The 22131-nt window shown below is 40.3% G+C and overlaps 1 protein-coding gene across 1 annotated transcript in view; it reads right to left on the reverse strand.

The window, feature by feature from the left end:
* The window catches only part of TCAF1 (TRPM8 channel associated factor 1), a 36468-nt gene extending 29115 nt beyond the window's left edge, over nt 1-7353 (reverse strand). Inside the window, exon 1 of the mRNA XM_068973445.1 lies at nt 7278-7353. The gene's annotated coding sequence lies outside the window, so the exon portion shown is untranslated. The remainder of the gene's footprint in view (nt 1-7277) is intronic.
* Between the last annotated feature and the right edge of the window lie 14778 nt (nt 7354-22131).

Raw genomic sequence — 22131 nt, forward strand, 5'->3', positions numbered from 1 at the left:
ACTGTATTCTGAGTTGCTCAAACATATGTCCATCAAGTCAGTGATGCCATCCAACCATCTCATCCTCTGTCATCCCCTTTGCCTCCTGCCCTCAATCTCTCCCAGCATCGGTGTCTTTTCCAATGACTTGAATCTTCACATCACGTGGCCAAAGTATTGGAGCTTAAGCCTATACATCAGTCTTTCCAGTGAATATTCAGGGTTGATTTTCATTGAGATTGACTGGTTTGATCTCCTTGCTGACCAAGGGACTGTCAAGAGTCTTCTCTAGCACCACAGTTCAAAAGCATCAATTCTCTGGTGCTCTGCCTACTTTATGGTACAACTCTCACAGCCATACATGACAACTGGAAAAACCATACCTTTGACTATTAGTTCAGTTCAGTCGCTCAGTCATGTCCGACTATCTGCGACCCATGAATTGCAGCACGCCAGGCCTCCCTGTCCATCACCAACTCCCAGAGTTCACTCAAACTCATGTCCATCAAGTCAGTGATGCCATCCAGCCATCTCATCCTCTGTCATCCCCTTCTCCTCCTGCCCCCAATCCCTCCCAGCATCAGGGTCCTTTCAAATGAGTCAACTCTTCGCATGAGGTGGCCAAAGTATTGGAGTTTCAGCTTTAGCATCAGTCCTTCCAATGAACACCCAGGACTGATCTCCTTTAAAATGGACTGGTTGGATCTCCTTGCAGTCCAAGGGACTCTCAAAAGTCTTCTCCAACACCACAGTTTGAAAGCATCAATTCCTCAGTGTTCAGCTTTTTTCACTGTCCAACTCTATCATCCATACATGACCACTGGAAAAACCACAGGCTTGACTAGACAGACATTTGTTGGCAAAGTAATGTCTCTGCTTTTTAATACGCTATCTAGATTGGTCGTAACTTTCCTTCCAAGGACTAAGCGTCTTTTAATTTCATGGCTGCAATCACCATCTGCAGTGATTTTGAAGCCCCAAAATATAAAATCTGGCACTGTTTCCACTGTTTCCCCATCTATTTCCCATGAAGTGATGGGACCTGATGCCATGATCTTCATTTTCTGAATGTTGAACTTTAAGCCAACTTTTTCACTCTCCTCTTTCACTTTCATCAAGAGGCTCTTTAGTTCTTCTTCACTTTCTGCCATATGGGTGGTATCATCTGCATATCTGAGGTTATTGATATTTCTCCCAGCAATCTTGATTCCAGCTTGTGCTTCTTCCAGCCCAGCGTTTCTCATGATGTACTCTGCATAGAAGTTAAATAAGCAGGGTGACAATATACAGCCTTGAGGTACTCCTTTTCCCATTTGGAACTAGTCTGTTGTTCCAAGTCCAGTGCCAACTGTTGCTTCCTGACCTGCATATAGGTTTTTCAGGAGGCAGGTTAGGTGGTCTGGTATTCCCATCTCTCTCAGAATTTTTCAGTTTATTGTGATCCACACAGTCAAAGGCTTTGGCATAGTCAATAAAGCAGAAATAGATGTTTTTCTGGAACTCTCTTGCTTTTTCCATGATCCAGGGGATGCTGCAATTTGATCTCTGGTTCCTCTGCCTTTTCTAAAACAAGCTTGAACATCAGGAAGTTCATGGTTCACATATTGCTGAAGCCTGGCCTGGAGAATTTTGAGCATTACTTTACTAGCATGTGAGATGAGTGCAATTGTGAGGTAGTTTGAGCATTCTTTGGCATTGCCTTTCTTTGGGATTGGAATGAAAACTGATCTTTTCCAGTCCTGTGGCCACTGCTGACTTTTCCAAATTTGCTGGTATACTGAGTGCAGCACTTTCACAGCATCATCTTTCAGGATTTGAAACAGCTCCACTGGAATTCCATCACCTCCACTAGCTTTGTTCATAGTGATGCTTTCTAAGGCCCACTTGACTTCACATTCCAGGATGTCTGGCTCAAGGTGAGTGATCACACCATCGTGATTATCTTGGTCGTGAAGATCTTTTTTGTACAGTTCTTCTGTGTATTCTTGCCACCTCTTCTTAATATCTTCTGCTTCTGTTAGGTCCATACCATTTCTGTCTGTTATCGAGCCCATCTTTGCATGAAATGTTCCCTTGGCATCTCTAATTTTCTTGAAGAGATCTCTAGTCTTTCCCATTCTGTTCTTTTCCTCTAATTCTCTGTACTGATCACTGAGGAAGGCTTTCTTATCTCTCCTTGCTATTTGGAATTCTGCATTCAGATGCTTATCTCTTTCCTTTTCTCCTTTGCTTTTCACTTCTCTTCTTTTCACAGCTATTTGTAAGGCCTCCTCAGACACTCAGTTTGCTTTTTTGCATTTCTTTTTCTTGGAGATGGTCTTGATTCCTGTCTCCTGTACAATGTCACGAACCTCCGGCCATAGTTCATCAGGCACTCTGTCTATCAGATCTAGTCCCTTAAATCTATTTCTCACTTCCACTGTATAATCATAAGGAATTTGATTTAGGTCATACCTGAATGGTCTAGTGGTTTTCCCTACTTTCTTCAAGTTGAGTCTGAATTTGACAATGAGGAGTTCATGATCTGAGCCACAGTCAGCTCCTGGTCTTGTTTTTGCTGACTCTACAGAACTTCTCCATCTTTGGCTGCAAAGAATATAATCAATCTGATTTCAGTGTTGACCATCTGGTGATGTCCATGTGTAAAGCCTTCTCTTGTGTTGTTGGAAGATGTTTGCTATGACCAGTGTGTTCTCTTGGCAAAACTCTATTAGCCTTTGCCCTGATTCATTCTGCACTCCAAGGCCAAATTTGCCTGTTACCCCATGTGTTTCTTGACTTCCTACTTTTGCATTCCAGTCCCCTATAATAAAAAGGACATGTTTTTTGGGTGTTAGTTCTACAAGGTCTTGTAGGTCTTCATAGAATCATTTAACTTCAGCTTCTTCAGCGTTACTGGTTGGGGCATAGGCTTGGATTACTGTGATACTGAATGGTTCGCCTTGGAAATGAACAGAGATCATTCTGTTGTTTTTGAGATTGCATTCAAGTACTGCATTTTGGACTCTTTTGTTGACCATGATGGCTACTTATTTCTTCTAAGGGATTCCTGCCCACAGTAGTAGATATAATGGTCATCTGAGTTAAATTCACCCATTCCAGTCCATTTTAGTTCGCTGATTCCTAGAATGTTGACATTCACTCTTGCCATATCCTGTTTGACCACTTCCAATTTGCCTTGATTCATGGACCTGACATTCCAGGTTCCTATGCAATATTGCTCTTTACAGCATTGGACCCTGCTTCTATCACCAGTCACATCCACAACTGCGTAATGTTTTTGCTTTGGCTCCATCCCTTCTTTCTTTCTGGAGTTATTTCTCCACTGATCTCCAGTAGCATATTGGGCACCGACCGACCTGGGGAGTTCCTCTTTCAGTATCCTAACATTTTGCCTTTTCATACTGTTCATGGGGTTCTCAAGGCAAGAATACTGAACTGGTTTGCCATTCTCTTCTCCAGTGGACCACATTCTGTCAGACCTCTCCACCATGACCCGTCTGACTTGGGTGGCCCCACAGGGCATGGCTTAGTTTCACTGAGTTAGACAAGGCTGTGGTCTGTGTGATCAGATTGGCTAGTTTTCTTTGATTATGGTTTTAGTGTGTCTGCCATCTGATGCACTCTTGCAACACCTACGGTCTTACTCGGGTTTCTCATCCTGAAAATCCATGGATACGGTCCTGAAAATCTATGGAGGCCACATTTCCACAAGCTAACACTGACTGCATAGGAAAGGAAGAGGTGAACAGTATTCTTTCTCCTTATACAAGCCTGTTGTTGTTCAGTAACTAAGTCACGCCTGACTCTGCGACCCCATGGACTGCAGCACACCAGGCTCCTCTGTCCTGCACTATTTCCTGGAGTGTTTTTTTTGTTTTTTGTTTTTAATGAATTTATCTATTTTAATTGGAGGATAATTACTTTACAACATTGTGGTGGTTTTTGCTATACGTCAAAATGAATCAGCCATGGGTGCACATGTGTCTCCCCGTCCTGAACCCCCCTCCCACATCCCTCCCTGCCCCATCCCTCTCGCTTATCCTAGAGCACTGGCTTTGTATCTCCTGGAGTTTGCAGACTCCTGTCCATTGAGTCAGTGATGCCATCCAACCATTTCTTCCTCTGCTGCCCCCTTCTTTTGCCTTCAATCTTTCCCAGCTTTAGGGTCTTTTCCAGTGAGTCAGTTCTTTGCATCAGGTGGCCAAAGTATTGGAGCTTCAGCATCAGTCCTTCCAATGAATATTGATTTCCTTTAGAAATGACTGGTTTGATCTCCCTGCTGTCCAAGGGACTCTCAAGAGTCTTCTCCAGCACCTCAATTTGAAAGCATCAATTCTTTACCACTCAGCCATCTTTATGGTCCAACTCTCACATCCATACATGATTACTGGGAAAACAATAGCTTTGACTATATGGATCTTTGTCAACAAAGTGATGTCTCTGCTTTTTTAAATATGCTTTCCAGGTTTTCTTCTGAGGAGCAAGCATCTACTTCCTTTGAATTGTTGTATGTATTACTATAATAATTAAAAATAGCATGTGCATACACACTAAGTCACTTCAGTTGTGTCCAATTCTTTGCAACCCTATGGACCACAGCCCACCAGGCTCCTCTGACCATGGGATTCTCAGGTAAGAATACTGGAGTGGGTTGCCATGTCCTCCCCCAGGGGATCTTCAAACCCAGGGATCAAACCCAAGTCTCATTATGTTTCCTACATTGGCAGGTGGGTTCTTTACCACTAGTGCCACCTGCAAAGCCCCAAAATAGCACAGATAATACAAATTCAACCAAGTAAACCCCTTAAACAATTGAATATATAAATGATTAGATTCATCAACTGATATTATTTCACTCATTCTAAAACATCTTTCTTCATCTCCTGACAAGTTATTTATTTGTCCACCAATAAATCTGATTTCCTCCTCTGTGGAGGTTTCTTGAACTTTGCAGCTGATTCTATCCCTGCTTTAACCAGCTAACAGTGACCCCAACACTTGATTTTTAAACCAAATACTTCTTTCTTGTGTTTGAATTCCTGTTTGCCCTCCTAGCTTGATGTCCACAGATGGACACAGCCTGGGGGAATCCTTATTTCTCCCCTTAAGTTCTTCATCTTTGGTTCTCCTTATGGATCCTGCTTTCTCTGCTTTCTCCAGGCCCACTAGCTAATGAAACCCAAGGTACTTCTAAAGCAGAAGGCATCTCGGGCACAATTTGTAACTTAGGGGATAGAGCTTTATCAGTCCCTTGCCTCTACCACAAAGAAGCCCCATGGTACATGCACAGGGTCTCCTTTTAAGAGCTCTATCTGTAAGAGAGAGAAGGTAGAGGGCTAGCTTTGGATACTGTACCACACCCACATTATAGCTTGATTTCAAATCCCCAAAGTAGATTAAGTGTCTGAGGTCAGGGGACATGTTTTATATATTTGGATTCCACCCCCAGGAATGAACAGGTACTCCATGGATGAATGACTGAATGATGGATGTGGGTATTAAAGATAAACTTGGGATCACTTCTACAGCATATAGCTACTCTGGCCTTGAAAAATGATTTATATCACAGACACCAACTCTACAGGTCCTGGTCAATTTTTACCACCAACCTCTTGTTTCTTTTTCTTTATATGTCTAATATCTTTTCCAGTGTCCACCATCTTCTGCTAATAGTAGCCATAATCAGGATGGGTTCAACACCTTTCATATTCTGTTTTAGATATTACCAGTTCAATCTATTGATTTGATTTTCACTTAAAATGGTTTAATCCATACATTTAAAAGAATATGTAATGCACATAGAGGGCTTCCCAGATGGTATTAGTGGTAAAGAATCTGCCTGCCAGTGCAGGAGACACAGGAGACGTGGGTTGATCCTCGGGTCAGGAAGATCCCCTGAAGAAGGGAATGGCAATCCACTCCAGTATTCTTGCCTGAAAACCCCATGGACAGAGAAGCCTGGTGGGCTATCGTTAGAAGGGTCACAAAGAGTCTGACACCACTAAACACACATACATGGAAGAATACGGATATTAAAATAATCATAGAACAATACACAAAATTAAACTTCCATATACCAATCACCTAGCTTAAAAGACAGACCATTACTAATACCTTTCAAGGCACTCTTGTGGCCTTCCAGAATCAATTCCTTCCACATCTCCATAAATGTAGGCATTCCAGACTTTGCTTTTTCTGTTCTTCCAGTTCAACCTTAATGCACTCTTTTCTTAATCCCCAAGTTCCCTCCGGGGGCTCTCTGTCTTTCATTCATATGTGCTCACTTTTATCACTTGGTAATTCCCAGGAAAATCGAGTAATGGAAGAGTATGGGCCCAGGAATGAGACCTGAGTTTTTTGTTTTTAAATCTACCTGCCTCTTCTTACTGATCGGCCTGCTTTCCAGGGTGTCTATCACATGGACAGTGTGGGAGAGGTCAGTCCTTAGCTCTGCGGCGGCTGTCAGCACTAAAGTTCTGGTGTGGGATCCCTCTCCCACCTTCTCCTTCCAGGCTCTAGGTCGGCCGGGTTTTCTTCCCCAGGCCCGGAGCCAGTCAGCAAAGAGCATGTCGGTGACGTCAGAGGAGTGGAGAGGGGGTTGAGATGGGGGGAGCAGGAGGCGGAGGGGTGAGGGGAGGGGAGACCACGGAAAGCTCGCGTGTATTGGCATGGAATTCTCCAGGCCTGCTGGCAGGGAGCTTAGCGTAGGTTGGAGAAACACAGATCATCCGCCCCTGTTAGACAAACACACACACACACACACACACACACTCCCCCCAACCAGTCTCGGGGGAGGGGGGGGAGGGGCAATGTGAGTGGGCGAGGGATCTCAGACCCAGAGACGGTGTTTGCAAAGATCAAAGGGCAGGAGGACAGAAGTGATGTTCCATCCCCAGCTGCCAGTGTGTTCCTGAGCAAGCCCTCCCTGCCACCACCCAGGGGCTATGGCAGGCTCGCCGATAAAGCTGCGGATAAGAGCCTGTTTGTTTCTCTAAGGCCAGGCCTGCGCGGAACTCGACCACACAAAGCAATGAAACAAATATCAGATGTCAGAACCCGGAGAGGAGAAGCAATGCGGCAGGAGGGACGCAGAGCCGGAGAGCCGAGAACAATCACTCACAGGAAGGAGGACGCAACAGCGAGGGGGTCCGCCCCTCTTTTTAGGCACCCGCAACCTTGTCCCTTGCCGAGCCCGCGCCCCTCGGCCTCCGGCGCCTGCCTTCCCCTACCCGATCTCAGCGCACGCCCACCCGCCCCTGGTCCGGCCTGCGGGACGTTAGGAGAGGGCCACTCACCAGGTCGCCCCTGCAGCTTCCACGGAGGCAGCTGGAGCAAGCAGGGATGCGTGCACAGAAGGGCCCTTGGTTCTGCGGGGAAGCGACGTCCTCGCAAACAGCTCTGGGCGAGCGAGCTGGGCGGAGCCCGAGGGGGAGGAGGGGAGGGGCTCCCGACCAGTCTCCTCCCCGCCCCCCCCTCCAACCGCTTCCTCCTGGGCGGGGCCGCGAGCCCGAGGGGCGACGCTTGGCAGGGGACAGCACTTCTTTGTGTCGCCGGCCCAGTGGGCTTCGCATTGCAGTGGCCCCCATCCGGTCAGTGGGGGTGGCCGTTTTAATAAAGACATATACTTCTCTGACTATTCATTAGTAAAGGAAAAGGCTGAACAAACCATAGGATACAGTCTACAGAATATTATTCAATTCTTATGAAGAGTTTAGATCTCCTATTCGTAGGAGGAAAGTACTGGACATATTGCCTCGGGAAAAATGAAAGTGGTAGAAATTGTTGAATAGGCTCTCGTTTTTGTAATAAAAAGCAGTCGCGTATATTTGTATTATGGTGCGTGAAAGGACAGATTCATCTCTCCCTGCTAATATTGCTTAATCTGAGGAATATTGAAGGGCAGCTTTTACTTACTTCTGCATCATATGCCCGGTTGTGTTACTTTTGTAAATTAAAAATAAGAATATATTACATATCGAGCTACCAAAATTGGCTGAAATTTATTCTGTGTACCTTTCAAATCCTCTCTTTTTCTTGAAGTCTTTTCTGATGACCAGCTGACAGTTGCTTGTCCCTTCTCAGAACTGCCAGTTCCTACTCTGTGTGGTGACTTCCCCGATCTTAGGTGTTACTATACAATGGTTAGGAACTCAGACTGTCACCAGATGATCTGGAATCCATCTTAGTGCTATAGTTTACGGGCTAGGTGACTTTGCACAAGTTACTTAATTCTCTGTGCCTCAGTGTCATGACCTAAAAAATGGGGATGATAGAATTGGTACCTATGTCACAGTCCAAGGCTTAAATCTGTGAGTGAATACCTACACAGTTCTTAGATCAATGTCTGGCAAACAGTTAAGACTATGAATGCTTATTAAATAAAATAAATACTCTAGTCATCCTAACATTGGATAGCATACAATGTTTCAGGAAAATGCATACCTTTTAACCTTGAGTAAGATTTTGGTCCAAATCCAAGTCATTTTTTCTCTCCCCATCTCCCTTCAACCCCCTTTTCTTAAATTGAATTGTATGAACAATATTCAATAGGATCATGTGTGTTAGGTGAGCTCACTGGCAGGACTTACATAGAGGTAACACCAGAAATAGAAATCAAGGGATCCCAAATTCAGGATCTTGCTCAGTGGAGGGGTGATGGCAAGGAAGTCTTTTACCTTCTCCAGGGGCCAGGGTTCTCAGCTAAACAGGGAGGGTGGCTGACTTGTTTGCTAAGACCCTTTTGGGTCTGAAACACCAAGATAAGTAGCACCAAGATAAAACCCCAAAACACCGAGTTTCATGAAAAATTTAAAATTCAAAACAAGAATGCATATATTACTTACATACAAATAAATAATAGAAGGACAAAACTATACACGGGAGGGATAGTTGTGTCTAACTTACCTCTGAGGATGGCGGTGTGCGAGTTGGTGGGAAAAAGGCGTTAAACCTCGTATTGTTTCTTAAAAAGAGATACATAGAGGGAGCGAGGGATTGACGCTGAAACGGAAAGAGGGAGCTGAAGGAAAGGTGATCTTATAAATCTGTTGTGTTGCTTTCTGTGCTTGTCTGTTGTTTTGAAAGAGTCTATTATGAAAAATGTTTGGAAAGGGCAAGAATGCATTAGACTCTTGATGGCTACCTTTCTGGACGAGAAATACGGCACTAAAGAAATTAGAGCCAGAGTAGTAGGAGAAAAAAAAAAAAAGCTAGAAACAGACATGGAGAAACCTCAAGGAGTCCTCTTTGAAACATGTCTGGCTTTTTAGGCCCAAGCGGTCTCAGGCCGAAAACCCAATCGCTTTCTCAGCCCCGCTGGACTTACTGTCCCCACGCCCCCGGCCGCTTCCCTCTCCCAGCCCAGCCCAGCCCAGCCGCAGGGACCTCCGTCTGTGTTCCGTGGCCAGAAACCTTATCTGTACAAGACTCACCCGTTGTCCAGCAATATCCACACCCACTACTTCAGAGGGGGAAGGGGCTCCTCTGCAGAGGTGTGACACGGAGAGGGGGCACACAGTCCAGGATCTGATAAATGGGGGAGACGGTGGTGGAACCTGCGGGTGAAGGCGGGCCGCGGTGGGAATTGGGGAAGGAGAAGGAGGCCGTCCCGGTAGCTGATTGGCGGGCGCAACGGTGGGGGCGGAGCCGGCCGACTTCCCTCCCCAACAAACCGCAGAGGCGCTTTGTGTCAGTTTCTGCGCGAAGATGCCCCCGCAGATCCGGGATGGAGACCCTTGCCCCAGCCCTGGCAGGGAGGCAGGGCAATATGGCAAAAAAGAAATCCATGAGACTGTTTACCAGCCAGCGAGTTGGTTAATAAAAAATGACAGATTTTTATATAAAATAATAAAGCTGTTTCAGTGAAACATTAATGATCCTACTTTTGTATGTTTCTATTTTTCTAACAGGAAAAATAAGGATATATTTGGCTACCTTAGGAAGTGGGAAGGGTTGACAGGTAGTTTTTTTTTTCTCTAAAAATTTTGTATTTTTTAAACGTTAAAAAATACTTTGAAGTAAAAATATAAGACTGTTTAGTAAAACCACTCAACGTATATATCCAGCAGAAATGCATACATATGTCACCAAAAGACATGTACTAGAATGTTCAAAGTAGCACCATACCATCCTGGAAGCTACCCAAAACCTACCCTCCCTGCTTTCTCACCCCTACTGCCACCCTGTCACTATCTTCTATTATAAGAGTCTTAAATATGTTTTCAGAGCAACAAATATTGAGAATTTATCATCAAAGTTCTGCTTTAAAAGAAATTCTAGAGGATATATCTCAAGAAGTGATAAAATAATCTTAGGTAAATAATCTGAGATATAAGACAAAATGGTGAGACACTTTCAGTTCTATCATTGAGAAAATGCCTTGTTTGGAACAACCCTTCCATTAAAAACAGCAGTGACAGTTGGGTAAAATATAGGAAACAAGGGAAGACTTTGAAGAACAAACAACATAAACAGAACTTGAGACGCTACAATCCTGAAGCAAGGAAAACACAGGATATGAGCTGTACATTTGCTATGGCTTTTTCTTTTAGAGCATTTTCCAGTTCACAATGCAGGATAATTGAGGACAAGCAGGAAGTGTCAGTCTTACTGGTTCAAGATTACCAAATTAACTGGGACTCAAAGGGTGAAATTTCAGACAAGAAGAAACCTCAGAGAAGTGAATCTAAAAATCTATGTACAAATTTCCCTAAGTCGCTGACTGATTTCTAAGCTCTGCCTGCACAGAGAACCAATAAACTTGCAGAAAATAGTGGCTAAAATGCCAATCAACTGAGCCGTCATTTCAGTAGTTCTTGTCTTATGGAAATATGGAGGTCAAGCCCCATCAAAGTAAGTGATTCTTAACAATACTCTCTGCTTTCAGTTGCGACATGAGAAAAACCATGGCATATAAATAAGAACAATGCATAAGTAAGGTCTATGCTCTTGGGTAGAAGAAAAATCTGCAATGGATCAGTTCTAAGAAAGCATAAAGCTAACCTTTGATACTATCAAAGTAATCTTCTGTTACTTTATCTGTCTCCCACCTCAAAAAAAAAAAAATCCTCTTTGGAAAAAAATTACATCAACTAGAACTTCCTGATTTTTCATTCATGATGTCTGTGTCTAATCAAAAATTTAGAAGGAGGCTAAAAATAAGGATGAATTATGAAGAACTCAAGAGAAACAACAAAACATAGAAACAGACTTACAAGTGGTTTAGACATTTGAGTTCCTAGACAGGAACTGACTTTAAAAGAACTGTGATTAATGGAACGTATTCAAAAATAAGAGAAACAGGCTGGAGAATTCCAGTATAGAATTAAAACTGATAAAATGTTAAAATAGAAATTTTAGAAATAAAAATAATCATTGAAATCAGGAATTCATAGTTAGCTGTAACAGCATATTAAATACACGCGACCAAAGAATTGGTGAACTCCAACAGGAATCAGTAGAAACTATTCAGAAATAACACACAGAGGAAAGAAAGGATGCTGCATAAGGAGATGAAGATATATAGAAAGAATATAATAAGAATCATGAGACAAAGTAAAAGGGGATGACGTGTAATTAGGCTCCCAGAAGAAAAGGACAAAGAATGAAACAGAAGCAATATACTGATCATTAATGACAGAAAATTCCCCAAAGGGCTGAAAAACATCAAAACTCGGATTGAAAAAACCCTCCTCATTCCATAAGCAGAATAAATAAAGAGAAAACTTCACCTAGGCAGATTATAATCAAAGGCTAAAAACCAATCTTAGAGAGGAAATCTGTAAGTTAGTGAGAAATAAAGGATGATTTCCACTTAGAGGAACAATAATGCATATGGCTTTTCAAATGAAATGATAGAAACCCAGAACACAGTGGTATTGCTTAAAAAAAAGAAAAAGAAGGTAATCTGCCAACCTAAAACTTCATGTATAGCAAAAATATCCCTCAAAAAGTGAAGGCAGAATAAAGACACTTTTAGATAAACAAAAGCTGAGAGAATTTGCTAGCAATACAATATAAAAAGCAGTTGTTCAAGATTAAGAAAAATGACCCCAGATGGAAGTACACAACAGTAGGAAGGAATCAAGAATCCTGGAAAGAGTAAATACATAGGCAAATGTAAGTCAATATTGACTACTTAAATAAACAAAAGCCTTTTATGGGCTATAAAAGCATAAAAATATGCAATAACAATAGCACAGCTGCAAGATAAACTGGCATTTGTTACATTGAGCCTACACATACCCTGATACCAAAGTCAGACAAGACTACAAGAAAGGAATATTACAGGCCAACATCGTTGATGAATATAGATGCAAAAATCCTCAATAAAACATTACCATAGTGAATCCAACAGTACATTAAAAAAAAATCATACACCATCATCAGTTAGGATCTAGCACAGGTATGCAAGGATGTTTCAATATCTGGAAATCAACTTCATTTCAACTAACAAAATGAAGTATAAAATCATCTCAGCAGATGCAGAAAGAGCATTTGACTTAGTCACCCAGGTGGAGGGCGACAAACCTCCTTGACAAAAATGTGAACAAACTGGATATAGAAGGAATATACATCGACATAAAAAAGGCCATATATAACAAGCCTACAGTTATCATACTCAAGAGTAAAAGATTGAAAGTTTCTCCTCCAGGATCAGGGACAAGATAAGGGGTCCCTCTGTCATTTTTTTCCCCAATATAGTACTCGAAGTTCTAGCCAGGGAACAAAGTAAGAAAAACATACGCCATCCAAAATGGAAAGAAGTTAAATTATTTTTGTCTATAGATATATGTCTGTTTGCAGATGACTAAATTCATTTATTAAGCTTTTCTATATATAAATTTGCAATCAGAGACAATTCAGATTATTAATTCTTCCAATCCATAAACAGAATATCTTTTTATCTGTGTCTTCAATTGCTTTCATCAGCATTTTATAGTTTTCAGTGTACAAATCTTTTACCTTCTTGGTTAAATTGTTGTTGTTGGGTGTGTGCTCAATCATGTCTGACTCTGTGAGATCCCATGGACTGTAGCCCACCAGGCTCCTCTATCCATGGAATTTTCCAAGCAAGAGTACTGAAGTGGGTTGTCATTTCCTACTCCAAGGGATCTTCCCTACCCAGGGATCGAACTTGTGTCTCCTGTATCTCCTGCATTGGCAGGCAGATTCTTTACCACTGAGCCACCTACTTGCCTTTGGTTGAAGTGGCTCCCAAATATTTACTGATTTGATGCTATTATAAATGGGATTCTTTTTAAAATTTCCCTTTCAGGAAATTGCTAAATTGCTGTTAGTGCAGAGAAACACAACCGATTTTTGTACGTTGATTTTGTATCCTGTAACCATACAGTCAACTGACCTTCAACAAATGTGCAAAGCACACACGGTGTGGAAAAGATACTTTCTTCAACAAATGGCGTTGGAATAATTGGATATTCACATGCAGAAAAAACAAAGTTGAATGCTTCCCACATACCAAATACAAAAAGCAACTCAAAATGCATTACAGAGTCAAACACAAGATCCCAAACTGTTAAGTTACTAGAAGAAAACAAAGGAAAAAGCTTAACACTGGGCTGCACAATAAATTTTTGGACATGACCCCAAAAGCACAGGCAATAAAAGCAAAAGTAAACACGTGGGACTACGTCAAACTAAAAAGTGTCTGTACAGGGTAGGAAGCAACAGAGTAGAGGGACAACCAACAGAATAGGAGAAAATATTTACAAGCCACATATCCAATAAGGAGTTAATGATATCCAGAATACATACGGAATTGAAACAGTTCAATGCCAGGAAAACAAGTTGTTCAATGAAAATAAACAAAGGACCTGAATAGACATTTCTCAAAAGAAGATATACAAATGGCCAACAGAAATATGGAAAAGCACTCAAATCCACTAATCATCATGGAGGTATACATCTAAACCACAAGATATCACTTCACACCTGTTGTAAGCATTACTGTCAAAAAGACAGGAGATGACAAGGGTTGGTGTGGGTGAGGAGGAAGGGGAGACCTCGTGCACTGTTGATGTGAATGTAATCAGTTCAGTAATCGTGGAAAACAGCATAGAGACTTGTCAAAAAATTAAAAATAGAACTACCATCTTATCTAACAAGCCTAGTTCTGGGTGTATATTCAAAGGAAAATAAAACCAGTATCAGGAAATAATATCCACACTGCCACATTCATTGCAGCTTTATTTACAGTAGCCAAGATATGGAAACAACTTTATTCATTAATCCATCTGAAAAGTGTCTATCAAATGGATTAATGGATAGAGAAACTGTGGTATATATACACAATGGAATTAATTTAGCTATTTAAAAAAAAAGAAATCTTGCCATCTGTGACAACATGGATGAACTCTGAAAGCATTTTGTTAAATTTTGAAATAATGCAGACACAGAAAGACAAATACTGTACCAACTGCATTTATATGTGGAATATAAAACAGTTGAACTTACAGGAGCAGAGAGTAGCATGGTGATTACTAGGAGCTGAGGAGAGGTTGGAAATGAGGAAATATTGATTAAAGATTGCAAAATTTCAGATTTTCAGGTTGAGTAAGTTCTGGAGATCAAATGTATAGCTGACTGACTATTAGTTAACAATATTGTATTACATACTTGAAATCTGCTAAGATAGTAGATCTTAATTGTTCTCACCAAAAGAAAATGGTAAACTATACAAGGTGGTCAATATGTTAATTAGCTTGATTGTTGCAATCATTTCACAATGTATACTCATATCTAAACACCACATTGTACCCCTTAATATGTGTACATGTATGTGTGTGTGCTAATTTGCTTCAGTTGTGTCTGACTCTGCGACCGCATGGACTGTAACCCTCCAGACTTCTCTGTCCATGGGATTTTCCAGGCTAGAATACTGGAATGGGTTGCAGTGCCCTCCTCTAGGAGATCTTCCTAACCCACGAATCAAACCCATGTCTCCTGCGTTTCCTGCATTGGCAGGCAGTTTCTTTACCACTAGTGCCACCTGGGAAGCCCTCCCAAAACCTTAATATATGCAAGTTTTATTTGTCAACTATACTTCAATAAATGTTATAAGTATGCTATACAATTAGAGTTACTACTAAAGCATTTGACCTAAAACTTTACAACATGTAACTTAAAAATAAGAGAAGGAGTAAAATGGTGGGAAATAAAGGAGAACAAAAGAAAGAATGGAAAGAGATGAAAGAGATAAACGAGAAAAAATTAAAAGAAAATAATAGGATGGCAAAAATAAATCTAATTCTATTACTAATTACAATAAATATAATTGGATTAAATTATTCAATGTTAAATTATAAATTATCAAATATTTTAAAAATTTAGGCTTAAAAATATACATATGTTTATGATATATATACTTTTTAATGTAATGGTATCTCATTATGGGTTTTTTTTATTTTTACTTATTTGTTTAAATTTTACTTTACATTTGACTATAGTTGGTGTACAATGGCATGTTAGTTTCAGGTATACAGCAAAGCGATTCAGTTATACATATACATATATCTATTATTTTTCAAATTCTTTTCCCATTTTGGTTATTACAAAATAGAGTAAAGTTTCCTGTATTATACAGTAGATCCTCGTTGGTTATCTACTTTAAACATAGTAGTGGGTATATGTCAATCCCAAACTCCCAATTTATCTCTCCTCTCTACATTTCCCCTTTGGTAACCATGTTGCTTTCTAAGTCTGTGAGTCTCTTTCTGTTTTGTAAATAAGTTCATTTGAATCATTTTTTTAGATTCCACATATAAATGATATCATATGATATTAGTATTTCTGTCTGACTTACTTCACTTAGTCCGATAATCTCCAGATCTTCATGTTGCTGCCAATGGCATCGTTTCATTCTTTTTAATGGCTGAGTGATACTCTATTATACATGTGTATTACGTCTTTATACATTCATCTGTTAATGGACAGTTAGGTTGCTTCTATTCCTTGATTGCAAAAAGCACTGCAGTGAACACAGGGGTGCCTGTCCTCTCAAACCATGGTATTCTCTGGATATATGCCCAGGAATGTGATTGCTGGATCATATGGTAGCTCTATTCTTAGCTTTTTTAAGGAACCACCATACTGCTCTCCGTAGTGGCTATACCAATTTACATTCCCACCAACAGTGTAGAAGGGTTCCATTTTCTCCACACCTTCTCCATCATTTATTGTTTGTGGACTTTTTGATTATGGCCATTCTGACTGGTGTTAGGTGCTATCTCATTGTATCTTTGATTTGCATTTCTCCAATAATTAGTGATGTCGAGCTTCTTTTCATGTGCCTGTTGGTCATCTGTATGTCTTCTTTGGAGAAACATCTATTTAGATCTTCTGTCCATTTTTTGAATAGATTTTTTTTTTTTTTATATTAAGCTGAATGAGCTGTTTGTATGTTTTGGAAAGTAATCCCTTGTCGGTAGCATGTTTTGCAAATATTTTCTCCCATTCTGTGGGTGTGTTTTTCATTCTATTTATGGTTTCCTATGCTGTGCAAGAACTTTTGATAAACAGATCTAGAATGAGAAATTTTAAAATCCACCATAGCAGTGAAAGATTTTAACATGTCTATTTTCATAATTGATAATTCAGGCAGATAAAAAATTGGTGAAGGTATGGCACATATGGATTGCGTAATTAACACACTTGTTTTAAAGGAATATGTAGGACATTGTATAATTAGAGAACACACATTATTTTCAAGCAAATAAAACTGACAATTTGCTAGGTTACAAAGCTAACTTCAATAGTCCAAAGGAATTGATATCATAATTCTCTGAATTAATTATAAATTAGCTAGACAACATTTACTAGAAGATGATAAAATATTCTTTATGAAGAGATTGTTAACTAAAATACACGTTTTAAAAAATTCGTGGCTCAAACAAGAAGCCATAATGGAAATGATAAATATTTAAAGCATGATAGCAACATATTCATATCAAATCTTGTGAGATATAGCTAAACAGCAGTGACACAAATTTATAGCCTGAAGAGCTTATGTAAGAACAACAGCACAAAATTAATGAGCTAAGCATACACCTTAAAAGCTCAGAAAAGACATAACAGAGAAATTCAAAGAAAGCAGGAAGAAGTAATAAAATAAATAATAATTAAGAGAACAGACAGGGTTTTTTTTTTGTATGTGTATGTGAAGAGATGTGTGTGTATGTGAACAAAGTATTCCAAGTTCTGGCAAAATTAATCAAACCAAAAAGAGAAAGGAAATATATAAACATTAGCAATGAAAAAGCAGTCATAAAAATATAAAATATTTAAATAGATAATGAGAGAAAATGTGAACAAATCTGTTGCATTAATTTTGGTTAAATATTTTGGAAAATACAATTCATGAAAGCTGACTCCATAAGAAAACCTAAATAGTCCTATAATCCTTCAAGTAATTGGACAAACAAGCTTAATGACCTCTGAGAAACTAAATTCCAAACCCTGAGTGTTTTGCTGGTGACTTGAAGCAATATTTGACCAGATAATTCCAATCTTGCACAAATTCTCCCAGAAAACAGTAACAGGGAGAATACTACTCATCTTATTTTATGAAAAGATATTGACAACAGGTAAAGTTAGTACTATAAAGAATATTTACAGGCTAATCTCAATTTCCACATATAGATGCAAATATCTAATGTTTATCATTATTTCTATATATAAAAGTTATCACATATTTATCATAGTTTATTCCAGGAATGTAAAGTTGATTTAATATTAAAAATTGAATACTGAACCTCATCAAAATAACATACTTAAAGAAAAAGTCATATGAGAAAATCAATAGCCATAATAGAAGCATTCAACAAAACATTTACTCACAATAAAAGTGCTTGCCAAAAGAAGAACAGAACTTTCTTATCATTGGACGAAGCATTTACAAAATAACCATCCTGAATGCAATATTTAAAGCTGATATAGTGACATCTTTTACTTTATTATGTTAAGGATAAAACAAGATGCCCCTCCCTACTTTTATTTACCATTACACTGGAAGTCCTAGCCAATGTAATACAACAGGAAAAAGAAGCTGAAAGTGTAAGACTAGAAAAGAAAAAACAAACTGTCATTATTTTCAGAAGATATGACTGCTTTTGTAGCAAATGTGATGCTATAGGTAAATTTAGAATTATTAATGCAGGTTATCATGTTTGATACATAAACAATATATAAAAGGCAACTGGATTTCTATATACCAGAAACAATGGGCAACAAAATATAATCTTCATAAAACAAAATATTTATAATAGCAGTGAGAATATAATGTACTTAGAAATAAAGTTAACAGAAGTGAGCAAAAGGGAACAATGAAAAATATGAAAAAACACACAGACACTAAAAAAAACTAGTGATAAGCTAAATAAATGGCATTATATACCAAATTCATAGATGGAAACTTCACCTTGAAGAGGCCATTTCTCCCCAAATTGATACATAGAATTAATGCAATATCAATAAAAATTCCAACTCCTCGCTTGTTTGTTTCCTGTTTTGAAGAACATGACAAGTTTGTTTGAATATTTACATGGAAGGTCAAAGCTGCAATAATTGATTTTTTAAAAATCCCTTGAAGCAGAAGAAAGATGTAGGAGAATATTTCCTACCAGATTTAAAGATTTATTATAAAACCACTATAGTTAAAAACAATTTTGTATTGGTAGAGTTAGACAAATAGATAAAGAGAGAAGACAGTTTAAAAGAAACTCATGCGTATATGAAAAACATGATTCATATAGATCACTGGTGCTGGGACAGTTGATTGTTCATATGGAGTAAATAGTATAACAAGAAACTTCCAGGTGCATTACGACATTACCAAATTCAAAACTTTAAAAGTTTTTAGAGAAAAATAAAGTAAAATTGAAATTAAAATTCAAACTTAATTCTCTGGCAGAGATAGAAAGACATACAAAGAAAGAAAAGCTAAGCACCAAGTAAAAGCAGATACTTGCAACATGTACAGTTAACTAGGTATTGATTAACATCCAGATTGTATAAAGAAAGCATTCCAATAAGACAATAAGAAAGACAAACACCCTATATGAAAATGAATAAAAGGCAGAACTCTGGGAAGCAGAACTTCCCAGAGAGAAAGCTCATCATTATATGAAAATATGGTCAGTTTCATTAGTTATCAGAGAAATACTAATTAAAATTAAAATGGAATGCTATTTCATGCCTATAAAACTGGCTAAAAATGAAATTTGATAATGCCAAATTGTGACAAGTATGTGTAAACAGAGGAACTCTTGTCTGTTGCTGGACAGTGCAAGTTTTGGAAACAGTTTATCAATCACCTAATAAAGTTGAATATAAAGAAATCTTATAACCCAGTAGTATAACCTAGGTGTACACCCTAGGGAACAAGAGTGAACCAGAAGGCACGTACAAGATAGTTAGAGGGCATTATTTGTTAATATCCCTTGTAGTATATATGTGTGTGTGTATGTTAGTCTCTCAATTGTGTCTGACTCTTTGCGAACCCATGGACAGTAGCCCACCAGGCTCTTCTGTCCATAGGGTTTCCCAGGTAAGAATACTAAGTGGGTTGCCATTTCTTTCTCTAGGGATCTTCTCGACCCAAGGATTGAGCCCCAATCTCCTGCATTAAAGGTAGATGCTTTACTCTCTGAGCCACGATGGAAAATGGACCCTAACAATCCCTGCCTCCAGATATTTCTTGGTCTTGTGTAACAGTCTCATTTTGAGTTTGGGCTGTAACTAGTGACTCACTTCCAGTAAAAAGAAGATGGCAAAAATGATGGGATGTCACTTTTGAATTTAGATTACAAAAAGACTCTGTCTTGTCTTTGTGTCTGGAAGCCTTCAAACTGGTAGAAGCAAGCTGCCATGCTATGACTAGGTCTTATGCAGAGGCCCATGTGGCAAAGGACTGATGTGTCCAACCAAAGCCAGTGAGGCCAAGAGGTCTGCCAACACTCACATTAGGTGAGCTTGAAAGGGATTTCCTTCAGCCAGCTTTGAGATGACTATAGCCCCAGCCAATATCTTGCTTATAGCCAGTGAGAGACAGTGAGTCAGACTCCCAGCATAGCTCCTCCTGAATTCTTGACCCATTGAAACTTTGAGATATAGCACTTCTGTTTGTTTGTTTTGCTGTTTTAAGCTGCTAAGTGTTGGTGTAATTTGTTACATAGCAATAGATACTATTAATAATACAAATCCCAAATGAGCAATAACCAATAAATGTGGAATGGATAAATTAAAGTATGTTGCTGTTCAATGCCAAGTTGTGTCCAGCTCTTTGCAACCCCATGGACTGTAGCATGCCGGTCTTCCCTGTCCTTCGCTATCTCCCAGACTTTGCTCAAATTCATGTCCATTGAGCTGGTGATGCTACTCAAACTATAAGCAGTGAAAATGAAGAAATCATCATCAGGGGTGAATCTCAAAAACCCAAGAATTCATATAGTATAATGCCATTAATATGAAAGTAAAAAATAGGGAAAGCCAACACATATATATGGTTTTGGAATATATTAGACACTTCCCTTGTGGCTCAGCGGTAAAGATCTGCCTGTCAGGGCAGGAGATGCAGGTTTGATCCTTGAGTTGGGAAGATCCCATGGAGAAGGAAATGGCAACTCTCTCCAGTCTTCTTGCCTGGGAAATCCCATGAAGAGCCTGGTGGGGCACAGTCCATGCAAGAAAGAGTTGGACACAACTTAAGCGACTAAAAAACAATAAAGGAAAGCAAGGACATGATTAATACAAAAGTCAGGATAGATATTATATCTCAGAGAAGAGAGAAAAATGGGCATGACTGAGGATACAGAGGAGCTTCTAAGCTGTGTTCTATTTCTTGATCTAGGAGAAGGTCAGGCATTCGCTTTGTATGTTTTATATATCTTTTATTTGGAGAAGGACATGGCAACCCACTCCAGTATTCTTGCCTGGAGAATCCCATGGACAGAAGAACTTGAAGGGCTATAGTCCATGGGGTCGCAAAGAGTTGGGCATGACTGAAGCGACTTAGCATGCAAGCACAACTTTTATTAATGTTTTAAAAAAATCAAACCAAAGAAAAAAAGAAAGCAAAGTACTGAAGTTAAGTCAATTCACAAATAAATATTTTGAGGAATGGAAGGATGGATGGGTGGTTGGTCAGCTAGACAGATTCATTCTGCCCTTTTGTGTCTAGTTGGACTGGCACTTCTTCCAAGAAGTTTCCAAGATCATCTGATTCATAAATCTTTTCCTCCTATACGAAAGGCCTCGCCATGGCAGGATGAGCCAACTCAGTGGCCAGCTGGGGCATGTTTACCTGGGAACTGCTGAATTCAGCACTGACTTCCTCAGGCTCAACGCATTGCAGGCGAAGCTGTCCACCCGGTTCCCCGCATCCAACTCTCTCGCCCCTCGCCCTTTCCTCCTCTGCCTTAGACACACTCAGCGCCGGATGGCGCCTGGAGCACTTGGGGAGGAGAGGACTTTCACCTTGGGTTTCTGCAGAAGCCAGCTACCCCCAAAGAAATCAAGAGCAAGTCCCTAGGAGGCGAAATGATTCGTCCTCCAAGGTTCCTTTCGGTTCAGATCTCCATGGCTCCCTGCGGGAGCGCAAAAAAAAGCACAAGAAAAACAGGGGGTCCCTTATCTCCAGACAAGCAAGGGTGAATAACAATGCAGCAAGAAGGGGACTAAGATGGAGTCCTTGGGATTCATCATGGAAGGGGCCGAGAGGTAAACAGCGAGCAACTCCCGGTGGATTCGTCCGCTGCCCTCCCCTCGAGGACCGCAGAGGCCCCGTGGCAGTCCCCACGCCTCCAGGACCCCACACAAACGCACGTCCCGGGCATCCCCCCACGTCGCCCCGTCTCCCCCGGCCACCCGCGCTGTGGCCTGTGTCACCGCCAGGCCTCTCTTGTCCAGAGCCCATCGCGGGCCCACACTCACCCTTAGCCCCGCTATTCCCTGCAGCGCGGGTTGGGGGCAGAGGGCACCGGCTAGGAGGGGGCGGCCTCAGTTCCCAGGGGGCAAGAGCGCCTCAGGCGAAAAGGGACTGGGCGGCTGACCGAGTCCAGGGACGTGCAAAGGACAGGGCGGGACGCAAAGGAGGCTGTCCCGGGAGCTGATTGGCCGCCGCGGTGGTGGGGG

The sequence above is a fragment of the Capricornis sumatraensis genome, chromosome 5 (genome assembly GCF_032405125.1).
Source record: "Capricornis sumatraensis isolate serow.1 chromosome 5, serow.2, whole genome shotgun sequence".
Taxonomy (NCBI): domain Eukaryota; kingdom Metazoa; phylum Chordata; class Mammalia; order Artiodactyla; family Bovidae; genus Capricornis; species Capricornis sumatraensis.